Here is a 12,903-nt window from a genome sequence, read left to right as displayed (position 1 = left end):
GTGCCGGCCGCCTATCACGCCATGCCTGCCTTAACGACATCCTCCGTCGGGCCTTCGTCAGCGCCAACGTTCCAGCGATTCTTGAACCACCTGGCCTCGCGCGTGACGATGGCAAAAGACCCGACAGAATGACCCTTGTGCCCTGGAGTGTGGGACGGGCCCTTATTTGGGACGCAACGTGTGTGGACACCCTGGCACCGTCCCACCTCGGTTCAACATCACTGAGAGCGGGCGGGGCGGCCGCAGCTGCTGAGGCGGCAAAATGCCGCAAATATATAGCTCTCACTGACCGGCATATATTTGCGGCATTTGCAGTAGAAACTCTGGGACCATGGTGCCCAGGGGCCCATAAACTAGTTCGGCAGCTGTCAAAAAAAATCTTCGAGGTCACCGGGGACCGTAGGGCTGGCTCGTTCCTCGCCCAACGGATCGGCATAGCCATCCAAAGGGGGAACGCAGCCAGCCTTATGGGAACCCTCCCACAGGGATCGGACCTGGGTGATCTAGCCTAATATATACATATTGGGCTAGGTCACCCACATTATCTTTATTTATTTTTTAGGTATTAGTTTTAGTTTTGTAGGTAGTTTTAATTTTAGGTTAATTTTTATTTTAAGTTTGTTATTAATTATGTTTATGGTTTTAATAAAGAAACTAAATCTTTAAAATTACCACCGATGACGTTTCGTGGACGGCATTGACCACGTGGTCTCGAAACGTCGGAGGTAATCGAATTTAAACTGTTGTGAGACATACTAACATTGAATAATTTTGGTACGGGAAAAATGCTACATACCACGTAAGATACGTGAAGCGATCGAGATTGGGCGGCGCCCTAATTTCAATCGGGATAGCGGCTGGGCTGTGCCGCCAACATGGAAGCCTGAGATTCCTCAGCAGAATACCAGTGAGTGTTGTGACAGTGTAGTGGACATTGTGAGTTCGTGCTGTGTATCGCTACAAGTGTTAGGTGACCAAAACCCAAACACACCACTGCCCGCCTACAATGACAGCGGAAGACCTCCCCCAACCGGCTTTCCCGGCGCGCGCGCAGCGAGCGACGCGGCGTGCCGCAGTACGCGATACACCGCCGTCGTGAACGCTGCTCGCACTGTTAGTGCTTGAGAAAGGAGACCTAGGCTCTCTGAAACATGTCGCGCGAGTGACTTAAAATAAGTGAGTCTAAACCGTAAAATTATTCAATATCGGAGGTAATGTTAAGTATACGCGATGTCTGCATGTTTTATTTGTCCCACCACTTATAAATATCATAAGAACCATTTAGAACGTTCACTCACTCCACAAGCCACAACCCCTTCGTCCATTCATTCACTACATAGTAACTAGAACTGATCAAAATCCTTGTAGAGCGTATCTGAACGCGGCCCGTCAAAGGCTGTCGTCCGAATAACGAGGTCGGCATCGATCGGCCGCTGTAAGAACGTCCACTCACAACACACCTTAGTTCATTCATTCACTAGACGCTAGAACTGATCAAAAACCTTGTAGAGCGTATCCGAATCCGAACGTGGACCGTCAAAGGCTGTCGTCCGAATAACGACGTCGGCATCGATCGGTCGCTGTAAGAACGTTCACTCACTAAACCTTAGTTCATTCATTCACTAGACGCTAGAAGTAGAACTGATCAAAATCTTTGTAGAGCGTATCCGAACGCGGCCCGTCAAAGGCTGTCGTCCGAATAACGACGTCGCCATCGATCGGTCGCTGTAAGAACGTTCACTCATTTCACAACACCTTCGTTCATTCATTTACTGCACTGTGGACAGGGTTCGAAATTATCCAGATAAGTCTTTGATAATTATCAGGTATGGATGGTGCTATATTTATTTTATTGAATTCTTTGATAGTAAAAAATAATGACTAGCGAAACTATCAACGTTCCAATTCACGGGCGATTTGTTTTTAAACATACCGCATTTTATAAATTTTAGGTTATTATCAAATCGATAATTACAACTATTATAAGGCATAAAAATTACGATAATTATCAAGTTAACTATCATTGAAAATTATCCTTTCGAACCCTGACTACGAATCAGTAAACGACCGGCCACCGAAGGGACGAAAAACCGATCTAGCTAGGTCTTATCTCTGGGAAAACGCGCATTTTTGAGTTTTTATATCTTCTCTGAGCAAAGCTCGGTCTCCCAGATATATATTGTTGTCCGCTGTTGCTGGCTGACATCTCGTATACCATGGTTATACTACGAGTATACATACCTATATGTGTCTATATGACTTTTTAGTGCACATACTGACAATATAAGGCTGGTCTATACAGGTATAGGTACCTAACTGGCAGGGCACTAACTCAATAGAGATCAGAGTTACAACTAAAGTTGGTATTCATGTTTTTTGGGTGCCAATACTGACAATGTAAAACTGGTCCAAGTATATAGTAAGTACCTACCCAATTGGCAGCGTACTATCTCAATAGAGGTCAGAGTTGCGGCGGCAGCTGCAAGCAAGGTGCAGCCGCATAAATCAACCGCCCCGCCCTCGTCTAATGGGAATTATAATTGATTCCAAGCCTATAGCCTCTTAATTGTTCTTTAATATGTTTTCTTAGCGTTTTGGAATCGTTTTGGAGATATGTTTCAGTGTAAGGAAGCTGGGAAATTGTGGAAAACGCACCTTAATCTTAGTGTTGTTGTGAGCTTGTAACCTATAATAATATGTACCTGCAATAAATTTTCTGTTTTTCTGTTTTTGTTTTTAATTCTGTTTTTGTTTTTAATTATGTATTTATATGTAGGTACTAACATCTAGTTTCTAAGTTTTCGATGTAAGTAGACTAACACTATGGATGTAAAAGTCTGAAATAAACAAGTTTTATTTTTATTTTTATTTTTAATACCTAATATGTTATTCATCGAAGGCCGAAAAAATATGTGACACGCTCTTAATAAGGCTCTACAAATAAGATCGTGTCAGATAATTTTGCGGCCTTCGTTGTGTATCATATTATTGCTGGTTAAGTACTGTACATATTTTTCAGAGTACCTATCGTAACTACTTATTAGGGCCCGTTGCACCAGCCACATTTGACAGACTGATCAACATCACTCGGCAGAGAACTATGAAAATTCCTATATAAGTAATAAAATTTTGCGAACGCTTTAACGGTGACAGGCGGTTAGAGTTTGCTACGTTGATGAAAGTCAAATGTCAATCTATTCGTATTATGGCCCACGAACATAAGTTGGCCCAATAACCTAAGATGCGTTAAAACTCAAACGTTTTACTGTTTAAAAAATGATACATCGATAAACGCCAAACGAAAAGAAAAAAATATCTACTTTTGTCGCCCTACACAGATTATCGTATTTAACGAACCTATTTTGTTATGTCTCAAAAGTCTCAAAACGCATCACCGAAATCCACATTTAAAAGATAAAAGATAAAGAAGATAAAAGTTTTTATTTCAGTGCCACATACTAGGCGACCTGACCCATCTATCCCCGATCCATCATTCCGTGTCCCCACTAGTGGACCGGACGGACTAATCATTTAAAATCCGAATTTCCGACAAAGTTGCCGGACGGATGCGTCCGTGGAGAGTTGCCGATTCATTACTTGCCGCCGTTTAGACTAGGGTTTCACGGTTTTGTCATGACAGGTGACAAAACTTTCGTTTGAAGTACTTTTTAGCAATGTCAAAAATTAGGGGTTTATTAGACAGATTTGACTGTTTCTGCCCGACAGTGTACTAATGATTATTTTATACGAGTATGGAGAAATAAAAGTCTGACATTCTTAAAATACCTACGAAAGTGTGTTCAATAGGGCTAAGACTAACCCTTAGATGCGTTCGTATCAAAAATACCTAAGTACACGCTATATTTGTATTTATACATAGTGTGTGGTGTGTGTAAAATGTGTGCGTGGCGCGTGCATCGTATTCGGTTTTATGACGCGCGGCAAACTTCTTAATCAACTTTGAAAGTTTGAACCCAGTATATTTCTTTACCAAAAACCGTATATACTTAGTTGGGTTAACATTTTTCAAATGTTTTGCTTGTGTATATATTATTATCATATAATTATGAGTCTATTACTTAAAATTTTCACAAGATCAAGCAAATACCTATAGGTAATTTATGTATATCGACCGGGATATGAACCGTGATTACCTTTTGTATTGTTTTCTAGCTCATGTCATGTCGATACAAGTCTAGTGAAACTAATCCGAATTATTTAAAACTGTTACCTATAGGTAGGTACCTACTTATGGTCGTATAATCTGTGTCCGTGTATGATTTAATTTATTTCTACCTTAGACTAGTGACATCAGTGGAGGACTCAAAATAAGTCAGTCATATTTTACATGTTTTTGACAAAATTATGAAATAAACTTACTGTCAGTTGGCGTGTTGGTATGCTACAAAAATGAAGATTTAAATATTAAACAAAGGAAATGAGCATCTCGCAGAATCCGGCAACAATCAACCCATCATTTAAACAATAAAGATAACTTTCCAACTCACGCGCATCTCAATTCGCGACCCGCTGCGCTCGCGTTCCAATGTCGTCGCGAGATGTCGCCTCGGGCCATAGTGTTGGGTGTGCCACCGTGGCGCCGCCTGCCGGCTATGGGAATTATGGATATACATAATTTACTGAGAGCCTATCGCGGAAATTGAAATTCGTTACCTGCCTCTCTAACACGCGTGCATATTCGAGAGATAGAGAATATAGAGATGCGCTAACATAATTTTAATGTTAGTATTAAATCACTACATATCACTATACAGTATAAAACAAAGTCGCTTCCCTCTGTCTGTCTGTATGTATGCTTAGATCTTTAAAACTACGCAACGGATTTTGATGCGGTGTTTTTTAATAGATAGAGTGATTTAAGAGGAAGATTTATGTATTATTTGTTAACCCGTGCGAAGTTGGGGCGGGTCGCTAGTATCAGTAGTATCTCATAAAGGAAGACTCACGCTCGACCGGGCCGGGCCGGGCCGGAGCTTTCGGCGCTGGGTTTTCTATGGAAAGCACCACGTGATCACCGGACAGCCGTCGTAGAAAATGACATGTCGGACGCCCGTCGTAGAAATGACGGTCGGATTTTAATTGCAGCGAATACTCAGAAAGCTATAGGAATATGCACTTCACGCAGCGCCATATTTGTGTCATTAGGTTTATTACGAGAAAGTCCTTCGTGCCAGATTATATGACAAATGGGACATTTTGATTGCCGAAGCGCCTGGGCTTTGTTTTGGGATTCGTAATATGTCAAAGTGAGAACATGAGTGATTTTCAAGACAAACCGGTAAAGTGTCATTCTATGGAACTTGCTACTATGTAAACAAAAATCACTAGTAAATTGACATTCAGAGACAATATCAATATGGCGGTTTGTTTACGTAGTTAGCAAGTTCCATAGAATGACACTTTAGTTAGATACTTACCTAAATATTGCTCGCCTTAATAAAGCTTTGCATGTGTCATACTCAAAGAAATTGTGTTTGCAAGGCGATGGATAGAGTCGATGGATAGTTCTTAACTTAAAGCAACCATGTCCATACTCGTAGATAATAAATACATCAAAACTATTTTACATATAAAAATGACATAAGGTAAACGTACTGGTGCTCGACGCGGTCCCAGTACATGTCATCTTGAAACTTAAGTCATTGTCAATAGAGGTGACAGCAGGGTGCCATCTATTGGGCATTAGCATGTCGAGTACTAGTACGTTTACCTTACCTCGGCCATAATAAATCGAGAGGAAACAAAAAACAAGAGAAATCTTTGTCTTAATAAAAACCAACATCTATTAAACAGTTTAAACATGATATATATCATTCAACATAAATATTTCGACTTGACAAACCCATGAATATTAAATCCACGTTAACTAATCCACAGATCCATTGATTTATTAGGATATTGGTACATCATTTTCATTACAGCCCGATCATTACGATCCTTGGTCATGCGATCAAGACGTCTCAATAAAATAGCGTTTATTCCGTTGCAATAAGAATAAACATCAAAAACTTAAATAATTTATTAACTTTAACGATGACGAATAAGAGATACGTTTGTAAAAACCCTTTGGAGAGTTGACGTGTGATATATTCGTGCGCGCGAGTGTTATAAAGAACTCCGCGGGGTGCGCGTGCGCCGCGCTGTGATTGGTCCGTTTAATGGCCTCGAGTATAACGCTTCGTCTTCTGCGCAAGTCTGACGTGTACTAATGGTGCTGGCGTGGTAAGCCAATGACTGATAGGCACCTTTGAACCTATTGTGTGAAATATATAAGCTGTTGATCGGAGGAATGTATATTTATGTTTCCTCGCTATTTGCGGTGTCTATGATGCGAACTGATGATTGTCAGATCTATCTGTAGATCTGTTGAGACTTTTTACGTCGCAAATTACAGGGATCTTTGGAAAGCAAAGTCTGACCAGGAATATAATTATGATCACGCGCGATGTTGCGGAATTTCACTAGAACTTTCTTCATACTACCTATACTGAACTGTTACCCTATACATGAAAATAACAGCGCCCTCTTGACGACGATCATATTACTGGTCAGGCTAATTGGTAGAAAGACCTCAGCTAAGAATAAAGAGCGACTAAAATTAAGTCTGCAGTGATATATCTGGCTGTCCCTACCGTTTAGATTTAAACGCCATAGGTTGGCGATAATGGAGGTGTTGCCAAACATATAATATCATTGTAGACACAGACAAAATGTATAAAAGGTAGCTTTTATATAATAGCCATAGGAGCTATAGGTATACCAACTAGTTAGTCAGATTGCGTCTAAAATTACCAAAGGTGAGGGCTTAATATAGGGGCATTCCACGAGAATGTCGCTTACGTAACACTTTCGCCTTGTATGGCAGCTACCTTAATCAAATCCCTAAAGTTCTAGAATATACTGTCAATTTCTTAGCCAAGTCGTGAAATATTAACAGACCCAATATAGCTTACTCAGCATTTTCAGAAGTATTAGAATAATGTCGTTACGTAAGCGACATTCTCGTGGAATGCCCCTATAACTCTTTCACTCGAAGATGCAACTGACTGACTGAAGTAAATAACGAAATTTCGATTAACAGTCATAGGCCGCCTGTATTTGCCTGTGCTGTGATTAAACCTAGACTTTCATTTCCCCAAGATTTCCTGTAGCACTTTAACTCTGCCTTTAATAGCCTTAAGTAATCATTAGATTTCCCTTTCACTCGCCTAACTGCATAATTATTACATCATTACATCTGACAGGTCTATTGCATTTGCATGGCAACATTCCCGGCAATAAATAAATAATTATTATAGGACATTCTTACACAGATTGACTAAGTCCCACAGTAAGCTCAAGAAGGCTTGTGTTGTGTACCCAGACAACGATATACATATATATATAATATACAAATACATAGAAAACACCCAAGACTCAGGAACAAATATCCGTGCTCATCACACAAATGCATAAATGCCCTTACCGGGATTCGAACCCAGGACTACAGGAGTACTATTATTTATTCTGTGTTCATGCTTAATTTTGTATTTCAAAATGGGATTTCAGTTATTGTCAAGGAATTCGATTTCTGTACGACCATTTCATGCCTTTGTTACAGTTGTTTGTGACGGATTCGAAAAATACAAATTAAAAAATTTACCACATTATTTATTTATACATTTTTTTAGACCTCCTAGCAACTGGGTAATGCACGTACAAGCAACGAAAGAACATATTTATCTATTTTTGACCCCCCACAACACAATGTCCATTGTGCAGATAGCCACGAGCGACCGCGAGCTGTCATTACGGGAGTTAAATCAAAATGGCCGCCATTTCAATTAAACATAAATCAATGCAGACGTAAACTAATGGTTTCGATTCACTTTGATTCGGTCTTGAGTTTTTTAATGTTTGTTTGGTATTCATGTTTACTAGGAAGGAAAGCTTGGTTGCACAATCTACTCTAAAATTATCTAAATCGACGGAGTTATAATAACTAATTTTATTTAATGTTTTTCATGAATCTAAATTTTTCTTCCTTACAATAGTACATATTTTAAATACAACTTACATAGATTGGTACGTATGTACCCTACTCTACTTAATAAGAGTATTCAAGAAAACAAGAAAAAAATATATAAAATTAAATAATTGTAGGTAGGTTAATAAATTTTTTAATGGTTTTTAACCATTAAAAACTTAACTATAAAATATTCACAATATCACAAAATACATTTTAATTGTTTTAAAATTCATTATTCTTGCTCAAGTAACAAAAACAAAAAAATAAAACATGTTTTGTTCGAAAAAAAGCAAAAAGTTATAAGCCTCGAAAGACTTAGCAGAGCGTGGTTTCGATCCACGGACCTCTGGGTTATGGGCCCAGCACGCTTCCACTGCGCCACTCTGCTCATGACAGAGCGGGCGAAATTATCTAACATGTTCTGTGCCTTGGTTTGGCGCGCTCTAGCGTGATTACGTCATAATGACGTACTGTACTCGTAGAGTCTGTTCGGAAAGAGAAGAGTCGTGGAATGTATTGGGCCCCATACATTCCACAACTCTTCTCTTTCCGCACCGACTCTAGTACTATTAAATGATGACGATTTGATGGGATATTTTTTATTTTGTTTCTTTTTTATATTAAAGTACCTATATTTAATTGTTGTTTATAGTGAATACGTGAACTAAAATAATAGAGCCCCGTCAAAATTTTCCCCAAAAATCAATCTCGAAAATTACAACACCAATTTCGTCCACGATGCAATAATAGCGAAAATAACAAAACGTTCCATTTTAAAAATAAAGCCGTTGCTAACTTTTATCATAACCAAACGCAATAACCACGTTTTGTTCGCCGTTGACGTTCTTATTAAGCGGGAAAATTGAAAATTGACTTGCGACATGATTGGCAAGGTATTAACGGATATTAGCTGGCTGGAAAAGCTGGGTGCTGGCTTGTTTGCGTTTTAAAAAGAAAACGCGTGACGTTAATCCATCATGGCGGCGCACAGGAAAATGAGGTGTCATAATACTCATAATGACGCTAGTAATAATGTGTTTTATAATTTTTATTTAATAATAACATGTTTTAAAGAGGTGTTATATTATTTTTTATATTTTTAGTTTAAATTATAGGTATTTGGAATACACTTACAGGAGGCTTTTAAGATATAATTGATAAGATAATTATATTTTAGTTTACATAGTACGAACTAGATGGCGCTAGTAGTTCTAAACATTTCCATATAATTTTACATTACTAACTCTTGGAACGGTAAACAGAGCATCTTCTTAATTAAATGTAGTAACGTACAATAAAATAATAAATACATACAACTAGTCCAGATTATAAAAGATGTACAACTGTGTATCAAAATGCCGTAAAAATTGGGTTATTGAAATACGTCTTTCTAAGAAGTGTTGAGAATTAGTAGGACTTGATAATTGTTTAAAAATAATATGACATAAACAAAACGAAAATAATTATTAAAGTCACAGAGATTGTCAATTAAAATGTGGTAGTTCTTATTGGGAAATGCAGATGGCGCCACCAGTCCTAAAAATTGGTCTTCTGTAATTTTTTGTAAAATTTTTGGGTAGGTAACTCAGAAAGCAAAAAACGTCGTTTTTTAAATTATTATAATTATTTTGTCAAGCATAACGTACCGTAAAATAGCAAAGCTTACTTGACAGATACATTTATCAAATTTATCAAATTATGTTCTTGGTACTTAAAGAAATATTATTCATGATGTAAGTTGTCTCACTTTAACACCGACATTTAAGTAATAAATTAACGCTATTATTAAATAATAATTCATATAAATATCTTTGTGATGGCTGTCGGCATGCCCACATGTTTCTGTCATTTGAGCATAGATCATTGCTTGGCTATGAAAAATAATTTATTTATTAACATGAAAATGAAGAGGTCATAAGATGAGCATACATTTAAATATTAAATTGCTTATTATGCCTTTAATTTTGTAAGGATACTTATGGTTAAATTGGTTAAACGGATGTGACTATGCTGGTGTTTCATGCGACCATAGGCTAAGGTGCTGCTTATTATGGTAGAGTTGCTCCAAAATATAGTTTCACAAAATGGTAACTAATCCTGTCCTGTCCTGTGTATTTTGTATGTCATTGAACATATATATTTAATTCATACACTTAATTATCTAATTAAGTAATTATCTATCGAATTCTTAAATAATGTCTCTAGATACATCAATATGTATAATACTCTAGGTCCGTGGGGTCCTAGCACGCACAATTTTTTTGCAGAAATCGCGAAGCGTCTGGTTGACGTAACTGATGATCGAAGAGCTGGCGGCTTCCTCACACAACGTATCAGCATTGCGATACAGCGAGGAAATGCCGCCAGCATCCTTGGTACCTACAACGCCTCAAGGGATTATTTTAGAATAAAGCTAGTTATTAATTTAGTTTTGTATCTATTTGTATTGTAGTACCTTTGTATATTTAATTATGTAAATAAATGGTTCTTGCCAATATTAGATGGAAAAATCTTTAAAGGTAATATTCATCCTTAATAAGAGCATGACATTTTCCTTTAATAAACACAACCTTAAAACACCTGCAACAGCAATCAAACAACACGTTCATCCATACGGGAATACTCATACGTCAAGAAGATTAACATAAGACGTAAAAGAAAATCATAAAAAAAAATAATTGACAAATTTCGATGACAGCGCCACTGTCGGCAGATGGTGCCATTGTGATTGTTAGTAAGAAAGGTCGTAAGTCGAGTTTATTTAGATGAGAATTTGTCGTTTTGCAGGATTATTTCGCTCATTATTTTGTATTGATGCGTTGTCGATTACTGAAAGGGAGTATATGGTAGGGGTGATATTTTCATTGCTTGACAAATGCACGAGTTTTCGCCTGAGCCACAAATCACAGAATTCACTGTGTTAGTGTTTACCTATAATATTTGTAACCGAAGGTCACTGTTGCCAAAGAATTCTAAAACATGCTAAATGGAAGGTGAAAGTTGATAAATTGTATGGGGAAGCATCTTTTTGCATGGAAAAAGATACCAGTAAGCAAATTTGGGTGTTAAAACTTCAAAAGTTGCTAAATTTAGCACGTAAGTTGCCGGAGATCGTTCTTATTTTGGTCCCCCTGAGGCAATAACTCGCGATGGAAATATGCCAATTCTTGGCGCTTAACATGTTCTGGAAATGTGTCATTCCTAATCCGTCGGGAGGTGATCATGTGTGGAAAATGACGTATTGTAACCCGGGGACATCGGCGGCAAAAAACATTTCGATTAACGTGACGGATGTGTGTGGAGATAAATTAGCGTTATCTGTAATGGTGATAATTGGGGGGGAAAATATTATATAATAGTAAAAAAATATAATTATATAAATCGTCAAAAACCAATTCACAAAAAGTGTAAATTCTCCGAATAAAACTTCTTGTGCTATAAATAAAGGTAAACAGCGCGCTATAATTAAAAAAGTTTTTAGGTCTTAAAATTAAGTGCACACTGTGGACAGTACACGATTTGACATGTTAATATACTAAAGTGTGTAATTGCAAATAAAGTTGTGTACAATTAGTTACACACCGAAAATAAGAATTTTTTTTTTAGATTGTTAAAAATAACTGCTTCTGTATTTAAAATAAGTTTTTGGTCCTCTAATGTTCCTAAAAGTGCTCGCACAGTCATAAATACATAGTTTTTACAAATTATGTATTTATTAGGACTCCAAACTGCTTAATACTACACTACTACGCTATAGGACTACAAATGTACAAATAATACACTCCACATAGCACATAGGAACAAGCGTCTAGATGCAAATATGTTATTAGTAGTAATCATTCGTGGCTCGTTTTATTTCAACAGGACGGACGGACGGACATCTAATATCCCACGGACATGAAACTGATCTGCGGCCCTATTCTGAAACCGCAACGAAACTTTACTGCACCTGGAACCAAATCGCTTTGAAACGCATGCGCCTCGCCTTGGCACGATACTAACTGTGCTGAAGACCTGTCGTCTTCGGGTTTAGATTCGGGTACCAGTACCACACATGTTGGATTCGGATGATTACACCCTACCTTCAGTACCTACGTTCTACTAATCGATAGGTAGGTACTTTTAAAATGCGTAATTGACGGAGGTCGCTCATCATATCACATCGGTGCATTATTAAATTAACTCTATGTCGTTTTATTCAAAATTGTAATAATTAAAATAAAGTCTTCTAGTTTTCCCAGACGCGAATAGATTTTGTTTAGTTATCAAATTGCACGCTAGATGACGCTGTTAAGTACGTGCAGCAAAATCCGGAAAGGCTCTATCAAAACATTTCTGTTTCCCAAATAATATTGTGAGCTAAACGCGGTTTTGGGAAGCTAATCGTGTACCTATTTATGTGGCCAGTTCAGAGAATTTGCTAGTTTCATGATAAGTATACATATACTTAACTTAGTAAGTTAGGTTAGATTTTTCCTTGATATGGCAAACCGATCATTTTATGAAATCATTGCGACATCCAGTGTCCAATTCTAAGATCTGGTCACGACATAATTATACACAATAACTGTTGTTTAGTCTCTTTCTCATCATCTGAGACCTTTTGAAGACCTCTCTAAGTAATGATTGAAACTCGAACGAACTTCATTCCTCTCAGAATAATCCTCCAGACCAGCGCTCGCGCATCAACAATTAATACTCTTCATTTAATCGATTCCTTCAATTATTCCACCTTGATATATGTTAATCCCGCGGTTATTGTTGCCTATAATTACGTGGGAGTTCCTACAGTGACAGGTATTGATGTTTTTAATCTGATGTTAGGATACAGCATTAGTATGCGCGTACGACTGATTTGTGGCGCATTGGACGAT

At 37.8% G+C, this 12,903-nt stretch overlaps 1 protein-coding gene and 1 non-coding gene across 2 annotated transcripts in view; both read right to left on the bottom strand.

Moving 5' to 3' along the window:
* Nucleotides 1-12,903, bottom strand: part of LOC134649105 (zinc finger protein Xfin) — a 69,387-nt gene that overhangs the window by 41,678 nt on the left and 14,806 nt on the right. The window lies entirely within an intron of this gene.
* Nucleotides 8,346-8,417, bottom strand: Trnam-cau (transfer RNA methionine (anticodon CAU)). Its single transcript has one exon. It is a non-coding gene; the product is annotated as a tRNA-Met (tRNA).

This window comes from Cydia amplana, chromosome 6 (genome assembly GCF_948474715.1).
Source record: "Cydia amplana chromosome 6, ilCydAmpl1.1, whole genome shotgun sequence".
Classification (NCBI taxonomy): domain Eukaryota; kingdom Metazoa; phylum Arthropoda; class Insecta; order Lepidoptera; family Tortricidae; genus Cydia; species Cydia amplana.
The sequence above is the reverse complement of the archived record's forward strand: the minus strand, read 5'-3'. Positions and strand labels throughout refer to the sequence as shown.